Below are 22563 nucleotides of genomic sequence, written 5' to 3' on the forward strand. Positions count from 1 at the left end.
TTAGCGCACTACGTAAGTGGTGCTGCTGTGGAAACCGGTTAAGTCTTGAAGAATCGCAGCCGGCTCCCCCAGAAGGGACGCCGAATAGGGATATGTACATTAAGTTTGGTCTTTCCCCTATAATGTACAGCACATTGTGGAGGAAGTATACCAAGAAGGATCCTGAGTTGAGATGGCCTTTGTATGGTTCGTTTGATGTGCGCAAAATTGAGTATGTGGAACAGTGCCTGTGTAAGCGCCGAGCGAGACAAGATATGTTTGAGAGTGTGCGAATGTGGGTGAAAGAAGTACGTGAGCGTGAGAAACGTGAACATGCGCTGATTGAGAAAGAGCAGAAGAAGAATGTGCGTGAGAAGGCGCAAGAAATGAGACAACGTGAACAAAAAGACGCGGAAGAAAAACGGGAAAAGGAACGTAGATTGCAGATATCTGGCCAATATCCCATTCGTCGGCCTCTTTATCCTGTCCTTAATAATTCTGATGATGATTTTTCATTACTAGATCGTTCTCCGCCTCCGTATGCTGGCCCGTCTGCTCCGAAAGGGGAAGATGAGGATTCTGGATCATTTAAAGATAAGGTAGACACGCGGTCTAAGCTAACATCTGATCGTATGGCGGAGCTCCGACAAATTTCTTATCGTATTCTTAAGGGTACAATTCCTCTTGCTGAAATATTGTTGTCTCTTGAAAAATGGCCGGACAGGGAAAAAATTTATTTTCTTGAAACCTTTTCTGATGAAGTAGTCGGGGCTTTTCGAAAATATTCTCCTGTTCTTGAACCTGATGACATAATACAAGATAAGAAAGAATTGCGTAAAGGTCTCTTTTCTCCTTCCCAGGCAGCTGATGCAGTTCGACGGTTATTCGTATTGCGGGATGAGGCGTCTCGGTTACGAGAAGAAAAGCGACAAAAGACGGTGGACGACAAAGAGACGGGTTTGAGTGGCGACGGGAAACAATCACCTATCTTTTCTTCAGATAAGGTCGATATTGTGCATGTTAAACCTATGCGAGAGGCAGCGCCTTTGTATGTTCCTCCTAAAGGAGCGGGTACTAGTTCAGATAAAGATTCAGCTGATGCCCGAGGGTATTTTATCTATAATTGGGTATATACTCCTTGGAATAGAGCGGATGTTATGGCCTTAAAGAAAGCGTTACCTGACCCACGGAAAAATCCTGCTGCCTTTTATGAGGAAGTTGAGGGGGCTTTGAATTCTTGTACTATGACATTAGCTGACGTTGATTTATTCTTTGGTCTTATATTACCCCCTGACATGTGGAGATCAGTACGGAAAATTGATGATTTAGTGACGTTTAAAGCTAAATGGGAAGACATTGAGGAGGAGGACAGAGCTAGGAAACCTGCGCAGAAACCACCCCAGCTCATTCTAGACCTCCCTGCTGCTATTTTGATTAAATTAAAGACGATTATTCCCCCTAAAAAGATTGACTGGACTATGTTAGCATCTTGCAAGCAAAAGACAGATGAATCAGTTTCTGACTTCTTTACGCGATTTGAAGAAACTTTTCATGATTTTAGTGGTCAGTCTCTGACGGATGACACGGGTCGACATCTGTTTGTAGACAAATATGTTTCGAATTTATTACCAGGAGTAGCAGCTCGGTTGAAAGCGAGTGAAAGCTCCTGGACGACTTCGACTCCGGCATCCCTCCTGACAATGGCTCAGTATTACGAGCGTCAGGAACTAGAAGCAAAAAGTAATGAAGATAAGAAATCTAAGGCTTTGAAAACAAAAGTTATGTTAGCACAAGTGTATTTACCACCCCAGAGAGGAAATAATAGAGGTGGTCGGGGTTTTTATGATTCTACATATAACCGCACAGACTTGGCTAAAGATCAATGTGCATATTGTAAGCAACGAGGCCACTGGGCCAATGAGTGTCCTTTAGCGCGAGAACACAGGGCTATGGGACGGGGTAGAGGTTTTGGGAGAAATCGTGGGGGTTTTTCTGGCCCACGAGGTAACCTAAATGATAGGGCTAGATTCGAATCTAGGGAGCAACAACAAGGAGGGTCTAATACCTTTGATAGACGAAATCAGTATCAGATGTCTGACTATGTGCACCCCGAAAGTCATGATTCCCAATATGCATAGGATTGCGTAGGATGGGGGGAGGAATCAGTTGAAGTACCAGTAGATCAGAGGGGTCCTTATGTTACAGCACATGTTTTGGGTTCTACTGATCAGTTTTTGGTTGATACAGGGGCTACTCGTAGCGCTTTGTCTAAACAATTGGTTCCAAGGGCTCCCCTGTCTGGCTTAACGATCACATCTGTAGGGTTCGATGGAACACCTTCTCTTAGCCCATTATCCCAACCCCTTGCATTTCATGTCGACAAATTTACAGCACCATGTCCATTCTTGCTTTCCTCAAACACGCCTGACAACATTGTGGGTCTAGACATGCTGAAACATTTTAGAGCCACAATCCGCTGCTCCCCTGAAGGAGTACGCGTGATTTTAAATGACAATTACCCTGCAAAAGAGAGAGTGTGTATGGTCGCTGAAAGTGCTGCATTAGCCTCTTTACCTCACACGTTGTGGGCTACTTCAGACACTGATGTGGGACAGATGGTCATTCCTCCGGTTCACATTAGTGTGAAGGAGGGAGCTGTGTTACCACGCCTGCCTCAATATAGGATTTCACAGGAGGGTGAGGAGGCGCTCATACAGATTGTGCAGGATCTCATCCGAGTGGGGGTGGTGGAAGAAGTCCCATACAATGTTTGTAACAGTCCTATTTTACCAATCTTGAAGAAAGACACTGATACTAGGGTATATCGATTTATTATTGATTTGCGGGAGGTGAACAAGATAGTGGTGCCCCAATACCCTGTTGTTTCTGACATCACGACACTCCTTACCTTAGTTCCACCAACAGCGACAACATTCTCGGTTGTCGACCTGAAGAACGCCTTCTTTTCGATCCCTATTCACCCTGATAGCCGTTACCTTTTCGGCTTCACTTTGAATAATCGATCGTATAGATTTTGTAGAATTCCACAGGGCTATACTGAGAGCCCTAGTATCTACAGTCAGGCGTTGAAAAGACAGTTGGATTCCTTTGTCTTGCTTGAGGGGGTAGTGCTTATTCAATATGTCGATGACATTTTGTTGGCTGCTGACACCCCTGAGCAATGTGAGACTTGTACGTTGTCCTTGCTTTCCTTTTTGGCTTCTCACAATCATAAGGTATCTATGAAGAAATTGCAATTCTGTAGACCTAAGGTGACCTACCTAGGCCACCTTTTGTCTAAGGAGGGGCGTGCACTTACATCAGATCGTATCCAAGCCATCCTGGACACACCAACACCTTCTACACAGAAAGATGTTCGAGCATTTTTGGGTCTTACGTCCTTTTGTAGGCAGTGGATACTGGGGTTTTCACATATAGTCAAACCACTGTTAGCGCTATTGACAAAAGACACTCCAATTCCCCTTCCTTGGACAGATGAATGTGAAAACGCTTTCCAACAGTTACGTCAGGCCCTTTGTTCAGCACCAGTGTTAGGCACTCCTGATTACACGAAACTTTTCACATTATATGTACATGAGAGAGATGGATGTGCGTCATCTGTGTTAGTACAGATGCACGGGGACAGGCAGCGTCCGTGTGCATATTTCTCGGCATTGCTCGATCCTGTCGCTCGGGCATTGCCGGGGTGTTTTCGTTCGGTCGCAGCGACAGCTGTGTCAATACGTCAGAGTGAGGGAATAGTGTTATCTCACAAGCTGTTAGTGTTGGTTCCCCATGCTGTTGACGCCATTTTGAATCAAACAAAGACGCAGCATTTAACAAGTGCCCGTCTGACCGGATATGAACTAACGTTGCTGGCTCCCCATATCACATTGAGGAGATGTGCTACGTTAAATCCAGCAACATTGTTACCATTCCTGACGACTCAGCCTGAGGCACAAGAAGCACATGATTGTATTTTTGTGACTGAGGAACAGACAAAGGGTCGTATCGATCTCCAGGATACGCCTTTCTCAGATGTAGATGGAGAATTATGGGTGGATGGCTCCTGCCTGAAGCTACCGGATGGTACGACTTCGGCAGCATATGCCATCACTACTTTGTATACTATCGTGGAAACAGCACGCATTCCACAGAAATCAGCCCAGGCAGCGGAGTTGATAGCATTGACACGAGCATGTGAGCTTAGTGCAGAGTTGTGTGTGAATATTTATACAGATAGCCGCTATGCTTTCGGAGTAGCGCACGACTTTGGCCTGCTCTGGAAGGAAAGAGGTTTTCTGACATCACACGGAACACAAATTATGTATGGAGAATTGGTGCACAATCTTTTGACTGCCCTGACATTTCCTAAGAAGATAGCTATAGTGAAATGCAGTGCACATAAGAAAGTTATTGACAAAGTAGGGCAAGGAAATGCTTTCGCTGACCAAGTAGCACGAGAAACTGCAATGAGACCTGACTCCACTTCAATGTATGTTGTGAAGTCACAAGCAGAACGATGGCATGATGCTAGGAAAGAAGTGAGGGAAATACAGAGAGTTGCTTCTGATAAAGAACGAGAGCAATGGTCTGAAAATGGAGAACTGGATGATGAAGGTTGTTGGCGCAACAAACAAATGGATAGGTGGAAGTTGCCCACAGCTTTTGTCCAACCTATGGTTCAAATGGCACATGGGCTAGCACATGTTGGAGCTTCAGCGATTGTGAAATTGCTTGCGCAAGTTTGGGAGCATCCAGAGATTGCTAGCACGGCCAAGAGAGTGGTACAGACCTGTATGATCTGTCTTAAATACAACCCAGGGAAAGGAACACGGACTCCAGCAGGAGGATTTAAAATACCTACTGCACCTTTTGAAGTCCTGCAAATGGACTATATCCAACTTGAACGCTGTAATAATCTAAAGTACGTCTTGGTAGTGGTGTGTGCTTTCAGTAAATGGATTGAAGCCTACCCTACTAAGGACAATACTGCAATGACTACAGCAAAGGTGCTACTTAAGGAGTTCTTCCCTAGGTATGGTGTTTGTAGACTATTATGGAGTGATAACGGGCCTCATTTTATAGCAGACGTTATCAAGTACGTTCTGAGAGGTCTGGGGATAAAACAGAAGTTTCATGCAGTGTTCCATCCACAGTCGGCTGGCTTGGTGGAACGCTACAATGGAACACTGAAGCTTAAACTAGCAAAGATCCAGGCTTCCACTTCTCTGACTTGGCCCGACGCTTTGCCTTTGGCATTGTTGTCAATAAGATCAGTACCACACTCCCGAACCGGCCTTACACCGTATGAGGTGGTGTTTGGTCGTCCCATGAATATTTGGGGAGTGCCCAAACCAAGTTCCGTATATGATGTACCTTGTGTATTGATGAATGACTATCTGGCACAATTAACTGATAACTTGGTTTCTATTCATCAACAGGTTCGAGAAGCACTCCCTGACCGGTCCACAGGTGAGGGTCATAGTCTCCGACCCGGTGACTTCGTCCTCATCAAGGCGTTCGAGAGGACGAGTGGCCTGGAGCCCCGATGGTGCGGTCCCGAGCAGGTTCTGCTCGCAACAAGAACGGCCGTCCGAGTGACCAACCGGAAGAACTGGATTCACTCCCTTCATTGTCGCAGAGTGCAACCCGGATTGGTGGAGCCTGCCGTGTTGACTGACCATCGAGAAATCCTGACTACAGAGAAAGGCCCTGCTGTGGTACCTGATGAGCAAGAGGAGTTCTTCCCGGACCCGACGACTTCTGGAGTAAGAAAATACAACCTTCGACCCAGGAAGAAGTTTTCTGCTGTTTAGACTGCTGTCAGAACGGCCTCTTGGTTGGTGCAACGGAGAGCCGATGAGGCAAGGGGGGGGGATCAGCCTTGCATTAGAGTAGTGACACCCGTCTTGGCCCGTTGGTGAAGAAAACAACAGCCGCCTTGGGGGAAGAGTTCTGACAGCCTTTTTTTTTAGTTTCAGGAAGATTTGCGAGACATTTGTTCAACATGGAGAGAAAGAAAGTGATCTGCGCCTTCGGATTTATTGCTAGTGTGGCAGTTGTTGCCATTATCACGTGGTTTGTTGAGGATGTAATTCCTGCCCGTGATCTATATGTGGTTTCTACACCGGTGCCAGAGGAGCATTTCTTTTATACGCTCCCCTATCAGGAATCAAAACACCGCTTGTCCTTTGTAAATAACACCTTCATTCAGATGCTACATCATACCCACACTGCTACAAATGAAACAAATTGCTGGATATGTGGTATGATGCCAGCGCACCAGAAGAAGGGGGGAACACCGTTTATACCTCTCCCTTTCTCTCATAATGGTTCTTGTCGTGCCTGGTATACTCTTCTATTTGCCACAAGAAAGCCTGCTGTTGGAAGATTACTTTTTAGACTAAACAAAGAATGTCACCAGAATAAAGAAGGCTATCCACAAGCCAATGGAACAATATGGGAGTGGGAAGAATATCGACCAGACAATGAGTCTACTCCCTACATTTTTACGAACACTAGAGACACTGTCGAAAGTGAAAAATTTGTGATCTCAGTTACACAAGCACAAGCGGACTTATGCGTACAAAGTGTTGGGAACATCCCTGTAGGTGTTAGTGATTGTATTAAAGTCTTAAATATAGATGGTCTGAATAATAGCACATTTTTAGCATCCCATAATACATATTTTGTATGCGGTAATAGAGGATATTATCGATTACCAGCTGGCTGGTCAGGAGTATGCTATGTATCGTTTTTATTACCACCAGTGTTTTTAGCACCTGCCACTTATCATAAAGACTTGAAATTGTTGAATAATGCCACTGTGAATAGATACAAACGTACTTTATCTATCGATGATGTGGACCAGACCGACACTAGTTTGCAGCAATATGTAGATTTTAACCTAGGGTTATTCTTTTTTGTTGGAGCTGCCCTAAACAGTAGAAAGATAAGAAGATTAACTAGAGTTGTAGAGGCAGTGACCAACCAAACTGCTGCAGCACTAGGAAACGTAACTGAAGAGTTGCAAATTACTAGAATTGTTGCCCTGCAAAACAGAATGGTGTTAGATGTCATATTAGCAGAAAAAGGAGGAGCTTGTAGACTTATTGGAAGTAGCTGTTGTGTCTTCATCCCAGACAACTCGCCTTCTGTTTATAATGCCATAAATAAACTGCATAAAATAGCTGCTGACATACATGTTGATAATGGTACATGGACCTTCTCTAGTTGGTTTTGGACCTTATTTACTACATGGGGTTGGAAGATCCTCACTGACCTTTGTATAATAGTAGTAATTCTTTTTTCTTGCTGTATGTGTATTCAATGTGGTCCTATGATATGTTCCCTTTGCATTACCTCTTGTATACCCAATAAGAAAGCTGTTTCCGAAGCTGCTTATCAAAAGAGTCTAACTAAAGAGATTTCTAACATTATGAGCATTGATATTCAAGATGAGTTTGATGACTACCCTATGAAATGGAATGGCTTCAGCTAACGCTGAAAGGGTCGTCTGTTGTAAATAAAACAACGGTATTATTAAGCATTAGCTGAAGCCATAATGCATCAGTCCAAATATCTAGTATAGGGATTTCATTTTGTATTTCGAGTCCACCATTTTCATGCCCTACATTGCCATGTGCTCAATGTTCTGATTGTCCTACCTCTCTGCCAGTTACACTGTGGATTCTACCTAGCAACAGTTATTATTAGTCCTTCTTGAGAGTGTAGCGCATGCTCAGCAGAAGTAACAGTTGTTCCTTATTAGCATAGCCCTCCCATGTTCTAGAAATACTGTTAGCTCCACCCACTGATATATTTGGAAATGTCCTTACGTGGTTGCAACCTCTGTCTAAGCTGTAAGCTGAACCCCTTCCACTGTGTATAAAAGGGGCCATGTGCTTGTATTCAGTGTGCTACGCTGTACAATACTGTAGAAGTGTTGTGGAGGTTGTATCACCACCTTTAAAGGTTTATTAAACTATGTTTTTGTATTTCCAGTTTCCTTGCCAACTTCATTTGTAAGTCTAAGGACTTTGTACACAGAAGGGCGAACCCTTTCGGTACCTTTGGGCCTTGCTGAGGCCTGAACTCATCACCTGGTTCAATCCCGGGTTTCGGCACAGTTGAGAGGTTCTTTGCTTCTAACAAAATAGGTCTTGGAATCAGCTGTAGTACTTTTTTCACTATTCATCAAATTTTTTCTAACTGATATACAACACAAGCAATTTAACATAGACTTTGCTTTGTGTCCTCCTTCTAAACTTGCTTCCACATTTCTTGCCTTCAGGTTAGACTATGAATGTTTCCCATTTCATGCTTTTTTGTAATGTAAACTCTTGTCTGCATTACCTTCAACTTCCCCTTGAACACAGATGTCAGTGGTCAGATGACGTTGCTTACCTACTCAGGCCACATACGTCTGGGTAATATAGTGCTAGTCCATTCAGAGTTAAAAAAACGCTACCTAACCCGGATCCCAAAAACGCTATTTACCCATTGCACAAGTTAACTGCTGAATGATACAGGACTCCTTAAAACATATCTCTAACATATAAGGGTAAATATCCAGGTCATGCATCTAGTTTGTTGAATGGTTCAAATCAAAGTATGAAGACCACAGATAGCAGCAGGCCGAAATAGCTCAGTTGGGAGAGCGTTAGACTGAAGATCTGAAGGTCCCCGGTTCAATCCCGGGTTTCGGCACAGTTGAGAGGTTCCTTGCTTCTGGCAAAAGAGGTCTTGGAATCTGCTGCAGTACTTTTTTCTCTATTCATCAAATTTTTTCCAACTGATATACAACACAAGTAATTTAACATAGACTTTGCTTTCTGTCCTCATTCTAAACTTGCTTCCACATTTCTTGCCTTCAGGTTAGACTATGAATGTTTCCCATTTCATGCTTTTTTGTAAAGTAACCTCTTGTCTGCCTTACCTTCAACTTCCCCTTGAACACAGATGTCAGTAGTCAGATGACATTGCTTACCTACTCAGGCCAAATACGTCTGGGTAATATAGTGCTAGTCCATTCAGAGTTAAAAAAACGCTATCTAACCCGGATCCCAAAAACGCTATTTACCCATTGCACAAGTTAACTGCTGAATGATACAGGACTCCTTAAAACATATCTCTAACATATAAGGGTAAATATCCAGGTCATGCATCTTGTTTGTTGAATGGTTCAAATCAAAGTATGAAGACCACAGCTAGCAGCTGGCCGAAATAGCTCAGTTGGGAGAACTTAGACTGAAGATCTAAAGGTCCCTGGTTCAATCCCGGGTTTCGGCACAGTTGAGAGGTTCCTTTCTTCGAACAAAATAGGTCTTGGAATCAGCTGTAGTACTTTTTTCTCTATTCATCAAATTCTTTCCAACTGATATACAACACAAGCAATTTAACATAGACTTTGATTTGTGTCCTCCTTCTAAACTTGCTTCCACATTTCTTGCCTTCAGGTTAGACTATGAATGTTTCCCATTTCAGGCTTTTTTGTAATGTAAACTCTTGTCTGCATTACCTTCAACTTCCCCTTGAACACAGATGTCAGTGGTCAGATGACGTTGCTTACCTACTCAGGCCACATACGTCTGGGTAATATAGTGCTAGTCCATTCAGAGTTAAAAAAACGCTACCTAACCCGGATCCCAAAAACGCTATTTACCCATTGCACAAGTTAACTGCTGAATGATACAGGACTCCTTAAAACATATCTCTAACATATGAGGGTAAATATCCAGGTCATGCATCTAGTTTGTTGAATGGTTCAAATCAAAGTATGAAGACCTCAGCTAGCAGCAGGCCGAAATAGCTCAGTTGGGAGAGCGTTAGACTGAAGATCTGAAGGTCCCTGGTTCAATCCCGGGTTTCGGCACAGTTGAGAGGTTGCTTGCTTCTGACAAAAGAGGTCTTGGAATCTGCTGCAGTACTTTTTTCTTTATTCATCAAATTTTTTCCAACTGATATACAGCACAAGCAATTTAACATAGACTTTGCTTTGTGTCCTCCTTCTAAACTTGCTTCCACATTTCTTGCCTTCAGGTTAGACTATGAATGTTTCCCATTTCATGCTTTTTTGTAATGTAAACTCTTGTCTGCCTTACCTTCAACTTCCCCTTGAACACAGATGTCAGTAGTCAGATGACGTTGCTTACCTACTCAGGCCACATACGTCTGGGTAATATAGTGCTAGTCCATTCAGAGTTAAAAAAACGCTACCTAACCCGGATCCCAAAACTCTATTTACCCATTGCACAAGTTAACTGCTGAATGATACAGGACTCCTTAAAACATATCTCTAACATATAAGGGTAAACATCCAGGTCATGCATCTAGTTTGTTGAATGGTTCAAATCAAAGTATGAAAACCACAGCTAGCAGCAGGCCGAAATAGCTCAGTTGGGAGAGCGTTAGACTGAAGATCTAAAGGTCCCTGGTTCAATCCCGGGTTTCGGCACAGTTGAGAGGTTCTTTGATTCTAACAAAATAGGTCTTGGAATCAGCTGTAGTACTTTTTTCACTATTCATCAAATTTTTTCTAACTGATATACAACACAAGCAATTTAACATAGACTTTGCTTTGTGTCCTCCTTCTAAACTTGCTTCCACATTTCTTGCCTTCAGGTTAGACTATGAATGTTTCCCATTTCATGCTTTTTTGTAATGTAAACTCTTGTCTGCATTACCTTCAACTTCCCCTTGAACACATATGTCAGTAGTCAGATGACATTGTGTAGTAATTAGTGACACAGATAGTAAAACTGAGTTCTTTATTTGCTAGTAAAACATCACAGACTGCCGTCAGCTTGTCACCATTAATGGCTCAGGTCTCTGTGTCAACATTCCACAGCGAGCGCCCGGCTGTCACTTAGGGAGATACCAACATTCTACATGGAGGAGGGGGGGGAAAACAGGGAGAGGGTTTGGGTGAACCCATGTTACAAGTTACAACACATCATCCCCCTTAAGGGAAATTTGAAAAACACTGAGGAAACAATACAAACAGCGGATGCAGGTCAGAGCCTGCATGTGTGTCTATCTCATTATGTACTGCCTGTGCCATTGGGGAGATGTTCTGAGCCTATCACTCCTTCTGTCTTGCCTTATGTTTTCTCCTGCTTCGTTACTTCCTGCCCTTCCTATTCCTGTCCCTTGTTCTCTCCTTTCTGCCGGAACCACTCGATCGTGGCTCCATAACCTCCCATCTTCCAGGACCACTGAATTTCTGTTAGGCCTGTGAATGGTCTTGGAGACATAGAACTTGTCGCCCCCTCTCCATAGTCTCTCCGGTTTCTTTACATAGACTCCTTGACCTTCCTGAAATTTTCTCTCCTTTACTCCCCACTTTTTGTCATACCACTCCTTGTATTTACGTTGGCTGGCTTCTATCTTTCTCTTGACTTCTCCATGCTCGATTTCCGTTGCCTGTTTTCTCCCCATCCATCCTGGAGAGAGTTTGGTGCCTGCTTTTCTTCCTCTCAATAACTCAAAAGGCGTGCTTCCGGTGGTGGACTTGGGCGTGGTGTGGTACGCCCACAGCATGTCCCTTATGGCTTCCTCCATGTTCTCTCCTGCACGGTTGGCCAACTGTACGCATTCCTTCAACATCCGGTTGACCCTCTCCACCTTTCCATTGGCCTTGGGACAATACAGTGGCGTACGAATGTGATTCACTGAGCAATCTCTAAGGAAATCCTTCATTTCTTCTGACACCAGTTGGACGCCGTTGTCGGTGACCAAAGTTGAGGGTATGCCTTCCTGGGTGAACGCCTCTTTTAGGAACTCAACTATCACTTTTGTGCTCACGCTGTGTACTGATTTGCAGGTTATCCAGCTCGAGAAGTAGTCCACTAGGACCAATAAATAACAGTCTTGTGGACCTCTTCCATGGATGGGACCTGCAATGTCAAATCCTAACTTGCTCCACGGCACTTCTGGAACTTCCACTGGTGCCAGTGGTGCTCTTCTTGTGATTTTGGTTTTATCGCTCAATGCGCATGCGTAACAATCACGCACCTTATCCTCCATCTCTCTGTCCATAGTCGGAAACCAGTAGTCTGCACGAAGTCGGGCCTTGCACAGGCTTCTCCCTAGATGTCCTTCGTGGGCCAGTTCCACTACTTGGTTCCTCATGGCTTCTGGTGGGACTAATTTTCCTGATTTCAGAACGAGATCCCCTTCCACTGATAGCTCCTCTCTCACATTCCAATATGGCTGGATCTCTTTCTCCACATCCTTGCATTTCTTTGGCCATCCTGCCAGGATATACCTCCTCACCTTCTTCAAATCTTCATCTCGTACCATTTGTGTTTCCCAGGACTCTTTTTCTACCGCCGCCAATCGCACCTCCAGGATAGAACTATTCCTCTCCTCTTCCTCTTCAACTCCTTCGGTGGGTGCTCTCGACAAGAAGTCTGCAACTCTGTTTTGTTGCCCTGGAATGTATGAAACGGAGAAGTTATAGGCCTGTAAGCCTACGGCCCATTTAGCTATCCTAGGTGTCATGCTTTCCATGTCCTTTTTTGTGAACAGGGCAACCAACGGTTTGTGGTCCGTCTGTACTTCAAACGTGGTACCCCAAATGAAAAATTTGTAGTGGCGTATAGCCCAATACACTGCTAGAGCCTCCTTCTCAATGGTTGAGTAATTCTTCTCTGACAAGGTGAGTGTTCTAGATGCGAAGGCTATCACGTTTATCTTGCTACCTTCTTTCTGCGCCAGAGTCGCCCCTATGCCTCTGTTGCTCGCGTCTGTGGAGATGATGGTTACCCCATTGGGATCAAACTTCCCTATATACGGAGCTTCGATGATGGCTTTCTTGATACTCTTCATGGACATCTCTTGTTCCTTGCCCCACTCAAACACGCTGTCCTTCTTTATGAGGTCTCTCAAAGGCTGTGAAACCATCGCAAAGTCCCTGATGAATTTGGCCATATACTCTGCCAGGCCTAGAAACGACAATATGTCCTCCTTGCTCTTGGGAGTTGGGGCTTCCTCCACTGCCCTCACTAAGTCAAGTTTTGGCTTGATGCCGTCCTCGGATAAAGTATGTCCCAGGTAGTCTACTGAGCTTACTCCCAGTTTGCATTTGGAAGGTTTTGTGGTGAAGCCTACTTCTTTCAATTTTTCCAAAACTCTTCTAGCCATTTCGTTGTGTTCTTCTTGCCCACGTCCATAGATGAGTATGTCGTCTTGAAAACAGACGGTGTTCCTGCAGTCTTTCAATGCATGTTGCATAACCCTTTGGAAGGCAGCTGCAGCTGATGCCAATCCGAATGGCATTCTCAGGAACTTGAAGTTTCCAAACGGGGTGGTGAATGCAGTAAGGATTTGGGAGTCAGGATGGAGTTTGATTTGATAATAGGCCGATGAAAGATCCAGCACACTGAAATACTTGGCCCCTTTTATGGTGCTCAGCATCTCCCCTATCCTGGGAAGAGGAAATCTGTCCACCAGGATGTTGGCATTCAAGTCTCTTAGGTCTACACAGAGTCTTATGCTGTTCCCTTTATCTTTGGCCATGATAACAATCGGTGCTAACCATGCAGAACTCTCGATTTCTGTGATGACCCCTTCACTGACTAATCTCTTGAGTTCTTGCTGGAGGGGCTCCCTCATGCGTAAAGGTATGGACCTGGTCTTGTGCACTACTGGCACCGCCCCCTCCTTCAACACTATCTTGTGCATGTAGTTCTTGAATACACCCAATCTATCGCTGAACACTTCTCTGAACTCATTGGTGAGGTCCTCTGATATTCCTTCTGGTTCAATTAACAACACCTGCTCTCTATTGTTTGGATCAAGTGTAATCCCCAACTGTTTCTGATGTCTCCAGCTCAATAAGGTCGAGCCTCTAGTGGAAACATATACCTTCCCCACCGTGTGCCTATCCTTAAAGGAAATTCTCATGATTGCCATGCCCTCTAGCGGAATCTTCCCTTCGTTGTAACCTTTGGGACTGATATCAGGAGGTAGCAATTCTACAGGGCGATTGGCAAACTTGTCCTCAAACACTTTCTTATCTACCAAGGTATATGGGGAGCACGAATCTGCAAACATACAAAACTTGACCCCATCAAGTAGAACATCACATTTTGGATACACATCATCATTATTGTCCTCATCCCCCACTTGAAAAACATAAGACTTTTCCCTTTCCTCTTCCTGGTGCGTTTCCTCAATAACATGTACCGCCTTCCCCGGGGCCTTACACACTTTAGAAAAATGGCCCCACCGGTTGCACTTACGGCACTGTACATTCCTAGCCGGACATTTCCAGTTATTGGCTAAGTGGTTGGGACTTCCACATTTGTAGCACACTGACGAACTAGGTTTGCTGCGAATAAGCTCTTTACCCTTTTCACCTACTTTGCACACTGTTTCGCTCTCTGTACTAGATTTTCCTTCAGCCCTCTCTCTGGTTGAGCCCTCTGAAACCTTCATTTCTCTCATGCAGCGCGCTGTGTGTTCTAGGCCCTTGGCTATGTTAATTGCCTCTTCCAGATTGGGGTTTTTAGTAAGTAATTCCTCTTGTATCTTTGTGTCATTAGTGCACCTCACGAGTTGGTCTCTTATTAAAGAGTCCGTGAGCTGACCAAACTCGCAAGTGGCTGACAACCCTCTCAACGCTGCTATATAATTGCTCACCTTCTCCTCCCTCTTCTGAACTCTCTTAAAGAACTTATGCCTTTCCATCACTACGTTTATTTTTTCCTTAAAATGAGCTGCTAATTCTCTCAGGGTGCTTTCATATACATTGACCCCTTCTTCCACCACCTCTTCCTCATCTTCAATCAATCTTCCAGTAATGTCCTCATATATTTTCCTTCCATGTGTACCTAGATTATGTAGCAATATGTGTTGTTTGCGTATGTTAGTGTAGTTGCTTCCACCAATTGCTATTAGGTATGATTTAAATATTCCTTCCCACCTTCTCCAGGGAATAACTGGTTCACCTAACTCATTGAGGAAGGGGGGTGGTTGGCTCATTCCAGCTCCTGCCATGGCCATAAAACTTCACCCTTAATTGGTAAATGAATATTCTGGCAGAACTGCCGCCCACAATACTATGGTAAGCTTAACTCTTCTGCATTTACTACTGAGGTGAATCACCATGCAATATTAAACACTTCCCCTTTTTCTCCTTAGTGTGAGACACAATTTCATAACAAAAGCGAAACATTCACATAGCACCCAGGGGCGTACAGTCCGCTTTCTGCCTCTACCAGTCTGCTTTCACTCTCCAATTGAATTGCTGCTTTCTCTTGGCTTCCCTCAGCTTGGTTCCTGTGAGGAAATATATCTGTCGGCTGGACTGTGGCTTCCTGTGCTCGCCCCTCTAAGAAACGGCAATCCGAGCAGTCTGTTCGACTAGCCCCCCGAGTTTCTGTGTGTGCTCCCAGAAACGAGTCTGCTCCGTTATCAGGAGGACCCGCGGTGAGTGCGCTGCTCGACTTGAGCCAGCTGGCAAGCGCGCAGTCAGTCAGGACTCTCAGCTTGTTTACCGCTTCAGCGCCGCGCAGAAGCGTTTTCCCTTTCTTTTTTTGTAGGACACGCTGAGGGCTGATACCATGAGGGGAAACATTCACTCCGATCTGTGAGCGAGCGTAGTTCCCCTCTGAAACTGACCAGACCGCCTTAGCTTTGTCGATCGTGTCACCGCCCTCACCCTAAATGCGCGCCGTAGGTTCAACGCTGCTACACTAAGCCAGCACAGAGTCCTTCAATTTCACTGGGACGTCGATGCCCGGTTTGGCACCCGAATGCAGAAACAAATCCTGAACCCAGCAGTTTCTCTTCGCTTTAGCGCTCGTGACCACGTCACACTCAGTCATACGATGCCCGATAAGACACCCGAGATAAGCCAGGCAACTAAAGCATTGATCACAGGAACCGTGCTATGCTGACACAGCGCTGCAGAGACGCCTTACTTGATTATATTCTCTGCTCCCACGTCCTTCTGTCGCGCAGTCACTTTCCTTTGTAGATACGATCACAGGCTTCATCAAATTTGATGAGGTTGACAAGCATTTCACAGGTCCAGGGAAACGGCAGTCACTGTCCCTGGCTCAGTTTCCTCCTCCTCGTCGCCAGGAAAATGTAGTAATTAACGACACAGATAGTAAAACTGAGTTCTTTATTTGCTAGTAAAACATCACAGACTGCCGTCAGCTTGTCACCATTAATGGCTCAGGTCTCTGTGTCAACATTCCACAGCGAGCGCCCGGCTGTCACTTAGGGAGATACCAACATTCTACATGGAGGAGGGGGGGGAAAACAGGGAGAGGGTTTGGGTGAACCCATGTTACAAGTTACAACACATTGCTTACCTTCTCAGGCCACATACGTCTGGGTAATATAGTGCTAGTCCATTCAGAGTTAAAAAAACGTTACCTAACCCGGATCCCAAAAACGCTATTTACCCATTGCACAAGTTAACTGCTGAATGATACAGGACTCCTTAAAATATATCTCTAACACAGGGGTGCCCAAACCTGTCCTGGCGGGCCGTATCCATGCCAGATTTTTGGGATATCCCCATCTGGTGATCACGGTTCGATCCCCGGCGCCGGCGGCAGATCAGAGTGCCCAGGACGGGGTCCATGTGACCCGGGCAGTCCTATCCCCTGGGTGTACGTGGTTGTCCGACATGTCGGTCGTATTTGCTTTTACGTACCGGATCGGAATCGGCCCCCATAAAATCGTACGTAAAGTATATAGCAAATCAACCTGAAATCTGCTGGGTCAGAAAGGGCTCGATTCCGATCCGTGTCGGAAGGTTAGGAGTCCGTACGAATTTGTCGGGACGGCATGGCAGAGTGCCCGGGATGGGCTCCATGGCTCTTGGGCAGTCGTCCCCCGGGCGTCCGGGGCTCCATCCAGGCCGACGGCATGGCAGAGTGCCCGGGACGGGCTCCATGCGTCCCGGGCATTCGTCCCCCGGGCGTCCGGGGCTCCATCCAGGCCGGCGGCAAGGCAGTGTGCCCGGGTCGGGCTCCATGCGTCCCGGGCATTCGTCCCCCGGGCGCCTGAAACTGCTGGGTCAGAGAGGGCTCGGTTCCGATCCGTGTCGTAAGGTTAGGAGTCCGTACGAATTTGTCGGGACGGCATGGCAGAGTGCCCGGGACGGGCTCCATGCTTCCCGGGCATTCGTCCCCCGGGCGTCCGGGGCTACATCCAGGCTGACGGTATGGCAGAGTGCCCGGGTCAGGCTCCATGGTTTTCACGGTGGTCCTCCCCTGGGTGTCAGGGGGCTCCTGGCCGACGGCATGGAAAAGTACCCAGGACAGGCTCCATGCGTCCCGGGCATTTGTCCCCCGGGCGTCCGGGGCTCCATCCAGGCCGACGGCATGGCAGAGTGCCCGGGTCGGGCTCCATGGTTTCCAGGGTGGTCCTCCCCAGGGTGTCGGGGCGCTCCATGCCGAAGGCATGGAAAAGTGCCCAGGACGGGCTCCATGCGTCCCGGGCATTTGTCCCCCGGGCGTCTGGGGCTCCATCCAGGCCGACGGCATGGCAGAGTGCCCGGGTCGGGCTCCATGGCTTTCACGGTGGTCCTCCCCTGGGTGTCTGGGGGCTCCAGGCCGAAGGCATGGAAAAGTGCCCAGGACGGGCTCCATGCGTCCCGGGCACGGGCACGGGGACGGGGACAGGGTCGGGAGAGTCCAGGCGGCTTCACTTCCGTGTCCAGCCATCTGATCGCCCAGATTCCCTCGGCCATCTGGTCGCCCGGATCCCCTCGGGCATCTGGTCGCCCGCAACGCTTTCCTATGGGGCGACCAGATGGCCGAACTTCCCTGGAAGTCCCGATGAGGTGCCATTCGCCGCCCGGATCCCAGCGAGGGCTCCAGGAGGTTGGGTACATTTGCGCCTTGGGTCCCCTCTGTCACCTCGCGTGCACAGATTACAAGAAAAGGGGGTAATTTTCCTCCGGATTACTAGGGAGAAGGGTACGCCCGGACACCCCTCCGAGGCTGGTGGTTCTCTGCCATGGGGACCAGATGGGCTATGCCTGGGCAACACCTCCCTAGGCCACCCGGGGCTTCCTTCCTCCAGGCCAACTGCATGTCAAATTGCCCAGGACGGGCTCCATGGCTCCTGGGCAGTCGTCCCCCGGGCGTCCGGGGCTCCATCCAGGCTGACGGCATTGAAAAGTGCCCAGGACGGGCTCCATGCGTCCCGGGCATTCGTCCCCTGGGCGTCCGGGGCTCCATCTAGGCTGACGGTATGGCAGAGTGCCCGGGTCGGGCTCCATGGTTTTCACGGTGGTCCTCCCCTGGGTGTCTGGGGGCTCCAGGCCGAAGGCATGGAAAAGTGCCCAGGACGGGCTCCATGCGTCCCGGGCATTCGTCCCCCCGGGCGTCCGGGGCACCCATCTCCATGAGGCCAACGGCATTGGCAAAGTACCCAGGACGGTCTCCATGGGTCCCGTGCAGACCTCCCCCCGGGCGTCCGGGGCTCCCACCTCCAGGCCGACGGAATGTCAAAGTACCCAGGACGGGCTCCATGGGTCCCGGGCAGCTTCCCCCGGGGCGTCCGGGGCACCCACCTCCAGGCCGACGGCATGTCAAAGTACCCAGGACGGGCTCCACGGGTCCCGGGCATTCCTCCCCCAGGTCGTCCGGGCCCTAGAGCTCCGGTGGTCCAACCTGCGCCTGAGGCCCAGCCGGGGTCCAAGAGCCCTGCCTTGCGTGGGCAGGCAGTCAGGAACCCTACCGCGAAGGCTTGGGATGGATGGGGAGCTGGGAGTCCTTTCGATCCCGGCCCTCTGGTCGCCCGCGATGCTTTCCAATGGGGCGACCAGATGGCCGGGCTTCCCTGGAAGTCCCGATGAGGTGCCATTCGGCTCCTGGATCCCAGCGAGGGCTCCATGAGGTCGGGTTCTTTTACGCCTTGGGTCTCCTCTGTCACCGCGCGTGCACGGATTGCAAGAAAGGGGGGTAATTTCCCTCCGGATTACTAGGGGCAGGGTACGCCCGGACACCTCTCCAGGGCTGGTGGTTCTCTGCCCGGGGGACCAGATGAGATATGCCTGGGCAACACCTCCCCCGGGCGTCTGGGGGCTCCATTCTCCGGGCCAACGGCATGGCTCAATGCCCAGGACGGGCTCCACGTGTCCCGGACAGACCTCCCCTGGGCGTCCGGGGCACCCATCTCCATGAGGCCAACGGGATGGCAAAGTACCCGGGAAGGGCTCCACGGGTCCCGGGCAGCCTTCCCCCGGGCGTCCGGGGCTCCCACCTTTAGGCCGACGGCATGTCACACTGCCCAGGACGGGCTCCATGGGCCCCGGACAGACCTCCCCCGGGCGTCCGGGGCACCCATCTCCAGGAGGCCAACGGGATGGCAAAGTACCCGGGAAGGGCTCCACGGGTCCCGGGCAGCCTTCCCCCGGGCGTCCGGGGCTCCCACCTCCAGGCCGACGGCATGTCACAGTGCCCAGGACGGGCTCCATGGGCCCCGGACAGCCCTCCCCCCGGGCGTTCGGGGCACATATCTCCAGGGGGCCAACGGCGTTGCAAAGTACCCGGAAAGGACTCCACGGGTACCGGGCAGTCCTCCCCCCGGGCGTCCGGGGCACCCATCTCCATGAGGCCAACGGCATTGGCAAAGTACCCGGGAGGGGCTCCACGGGTCCCGGGCAGGCCTCCCCCGGGCGTCCAGGGCACCCACCTCCAGGCCGACGGCATGTAAAAGTGCCCAGGACGGGCTCCATGGGTCCCGGGCAGCCCACCCCCGGGCATCTGGGGCACCCATCTCCAGGAGGCCAACGGCGTTGCAAAGTACCCGGGAAGGGCTCCACGGGTACCGGGCAGTCCTCCCCCGGGCGTCCGGGGGCTCCCTTCTCCAGGCCGACGGCATGGTTCAATGCCCAGGACGGGACATCAAGTGGCCAGGACGGGCTCCATGCGTCCCGGGCATTCGTCCCGGGACGGGGACGGGGTGGGGAAGAGTCCAGGCGGCTTCACCTCCATGCCCAGCCATCTGGTCGCCCGGATTCCCTCGGCCATCTGGTCGCCCGGATCCCCTCGGGCATCTGGTCGCCCGCAACGCTTTCCTATGGGGGGGACCAGATGGCCGAACTTCCCTGGAAGTCTTAATGAGGTGCCATTCGCCTCCCGGATCCCAGCGAGGGCTCCATGAGGTCGGGTTCTTTCACGCCTTGGGTCCCCTCTGTCACCTCGCGTGCACAGATTGCAAGAAAGGGGGGTAATTTGCCTCCGGATTACTATGTGGCAGGGTATGCCCGGACACCCCTCCAGGGTTGGTGGTTCTCTGCCATGGGGACCAGATGGGATATGCCTGGGCAACACCTCCCTAGGCCACCCGGAGCTTCCTTCCTCCAGGCCAACTGCATGTCAAATTGCCCAGGATGGGCTCCATGGCTCTTGGGCAGTCGTCCCCCGGGCGTCCGGTGCTCCATCCAGGCCGACGGCATGGCAGAGTGCCCGGGACAGGCTCCATGCGTCCCGGGCCTTCGCCCCCCCCCCGGGCGTCCGGGGCTCCATCCAGGCTGACGGCATGGCAGAGTGCCCGGGACGGGCTCCACGGGCCCCAGGCGTCTGGGGCTCCCTTCCCCGGGCCAGCGGCATGTCAGAGTGCCCAGGACGGGCTCCACGGGCCCCGGTCATCCGGGGCACCCTTCCCCGGGCCAGCGGCATGTCAGAGTGCCCAGGACCAGTTCCACGGGTCCCGGGCAGTCCTCCCCCGGGCGTCCGGGGCTCCCTTCCCCGGGCCAAAGCATTTCAGAGTGCCCAGGACGGGCTCCACGGGTTCCGGGCGTCCAGGTCTCCCTTCCCCGGGCCAACGGCTTGTCAGAGTGCCCAGGACGGGCTCCACGGGCCCCGGGCGTCCGGGGCACCCTTCCCCGGGCCAGCGGCATGTCAGAGTGCCCAGGACGAGTTCCACGGGTCCCGGGCAGTCCTCCCCCCCGGGTGTCCGGGGCTCCCTTCCCCGGGCCAAAGCATTTCAGAGTGCCCAGGACGGGCTCCACGGGTCCCGGACGTCAGGGGCTCCCTTCCCCGGGCCAACGGCATACAGGAGTGCCCAGGACGGGCTCCAAGGGTCCCGGACGTCCGGGGCTCCCTTCCCCGGGCCAACGGCATACAGGAGTGCCCAGGACGGGCTCCACAGGTCCCGGTCGTCTGGGGCTCCCTTCCCCGGGCCAACGGCTTGTCAGAGTGCCAAGGACGGGCTCCACGGGTCCCGGTCGTCTGGGGTCCCTCCCCCGGGCCAACAGCAGGTCAGAGTGCCCAGGACGGGCTCCACGGGTCCCGGGCAGCCCACCCCCCGGGCGTTCGGGGCACCCATCTCCAGGAGGCCAACGGCGTTGCAAAGTACCCGGGAAGGGCTCCACGGGTACCGGGCAGTCCTCCCCCGGGCGTCCGGGGCTCCCTTCTCCAGGCCAACGGCATGGTTCAATGCCCAGGACGGGCTCCATGTGTCCCAGACAGACCTCCCCCGGGCGTCCGGGGCACCCATCTCCAGGCCAACGGCATGGCTCAATGCCCAGGACGGGCTCCATGGGTCCGGGGTGGCGTCCCATGCGCCTCCGGGCTTGGGAGCCCCGGCTGGGTCCAGGGGCCCGGGCGGGCCCCGGGTGGGGTGCTCCGGCCCTGGTCCCTGTCTTCCAGCCTACCGCACTGCCAAGGGCCTAGGAATGGGTTCCGTTGTTCCCGGGGAGCCTCCCCTTGCTTGGCTGGGTTCAGGAGCAGTGGCTAGGGCCCCTGAGGGCCCGGGGAGGGCAGCCTCCCCACCCCGGGCTCTGTCCTTGGTCCTGCTGCGTGGCAGGGTGCCCGGGACGGGGTCCGGAGGGACCGGGGAGGCGTCCCATGCACCTCCGGGCTTGGGAGCCCCGGCTGCGTCCAGGGGCCCGGCCGGGCTCCGGGTCGGGTGCTCCGGCCCTGGGCCCTGTCTCCCAGCCTGCCGCACTGCCAAGGGCCCGGGAAGGGGTTCCGATGTGCCCGGGGAGCCTCCCCTTGCTTGGCTGGGTTCAGGAGCAGTGGCTAGGGCCCCTGAGGGCCCGGGGAGGGCGGCCTCCCCACCCCGGGCTCTGTCCTTGGTCCTGCTGCGTGGCAGGGTGCCCGGGACGGGGTCCGGAGGGACCGGGGAGGCGTCCCATGCACCTCCGGGCTTGGGAGCCCCGGCTGCGTCCAGGGGCCCGGCCGGGCCCCGGGTCGGGTGCTCCGGCCCTGGGCCCTGTCTCCCAGCCTGCCGCACTGCCAAGGGCCCGGGAAGGGGTTCCGATGTGCCCGGGGAGACTCCCCTTGCTTGGCTGGGTTCAGGAGCAGTGGCTAGGGCCCCTGAGGGCCCGGGGAGGGCGGCCTCCCCACCCCGGGCTCTGTCCTTGGTCCTGCTGCGTGGCAGGGTGCCCGGGACGGGGTCCGGAGGGACCGGGGAGGTGTCCCATGCGCCTCCGGGCTTGGGAGCCCCGGCTGCGTCCAGGGGCCCGGCCGGGCCCCGGGTCGGGTGCTCAGGCCCTGGGCCCTGTCTCCCAGCCTGCCGCACTGCCAAGGGCCCGGGAAGGGGTTCCGATGTGCCCGGGGAGCCTCCCCTTGCTTGTCTGTGTTCAGGAGCTCCATCCGG

At 51.3% G+C, this 22563-nt stretch overlaps 3 non-coding genes across 3 annotated transcripts; all 3 read left to right on the forward strand.

Moving 5' to 3' along the window:
• Window positions 1–8618: 8618 nt before the first annotated feature.
• On the forward strand, window positions 8619–8691 carry TRNAF-GAA (transfer RNA phenylalanine (anticodon GAA)). The gene has a single exon. It is a non-coding gene; the product is annotated as a tRNA-Phe (tRNA).
• A 1092-nt stretch (window positions 8692–9783) lies between these two features.
• On the forward strand, window positions 9784–9856 carry TRNAF-GAA (transfer RNA phenylalanine (anticodon GAA)). The gene has a single exon. It is a non-coding gene; the product is annotated as a tRNA-Phe (tRNA).
• A 509-nt stretch (window positions 9857–10365) lies between these two features.
• TRNAF-GAA (transfer RNA phenylalanine (anticodon GAA)) lies at window positions 10366–10438 on the forward strand. The gene has a single exon. It is a non-coding gene; the product is annotated as a tRNA-Phe (tRNA).
• Window positions 10439–22563: the final 12125 nt, after the last annotated feature.

Source organism: Lissotriton helveticus, chromosome 8 (genome assembly GCF_964261635.1).
Source record: "Lissotriton helveticus chromosome 8, aLisHel1.1, whole genome shotgun sequence".
Lineage (NCBI taxonomy): Eukaryota > Metazoa > Chordata > Amphibia > Caudata > Salamandridae > Lissotriton > Lissotriton helveticus.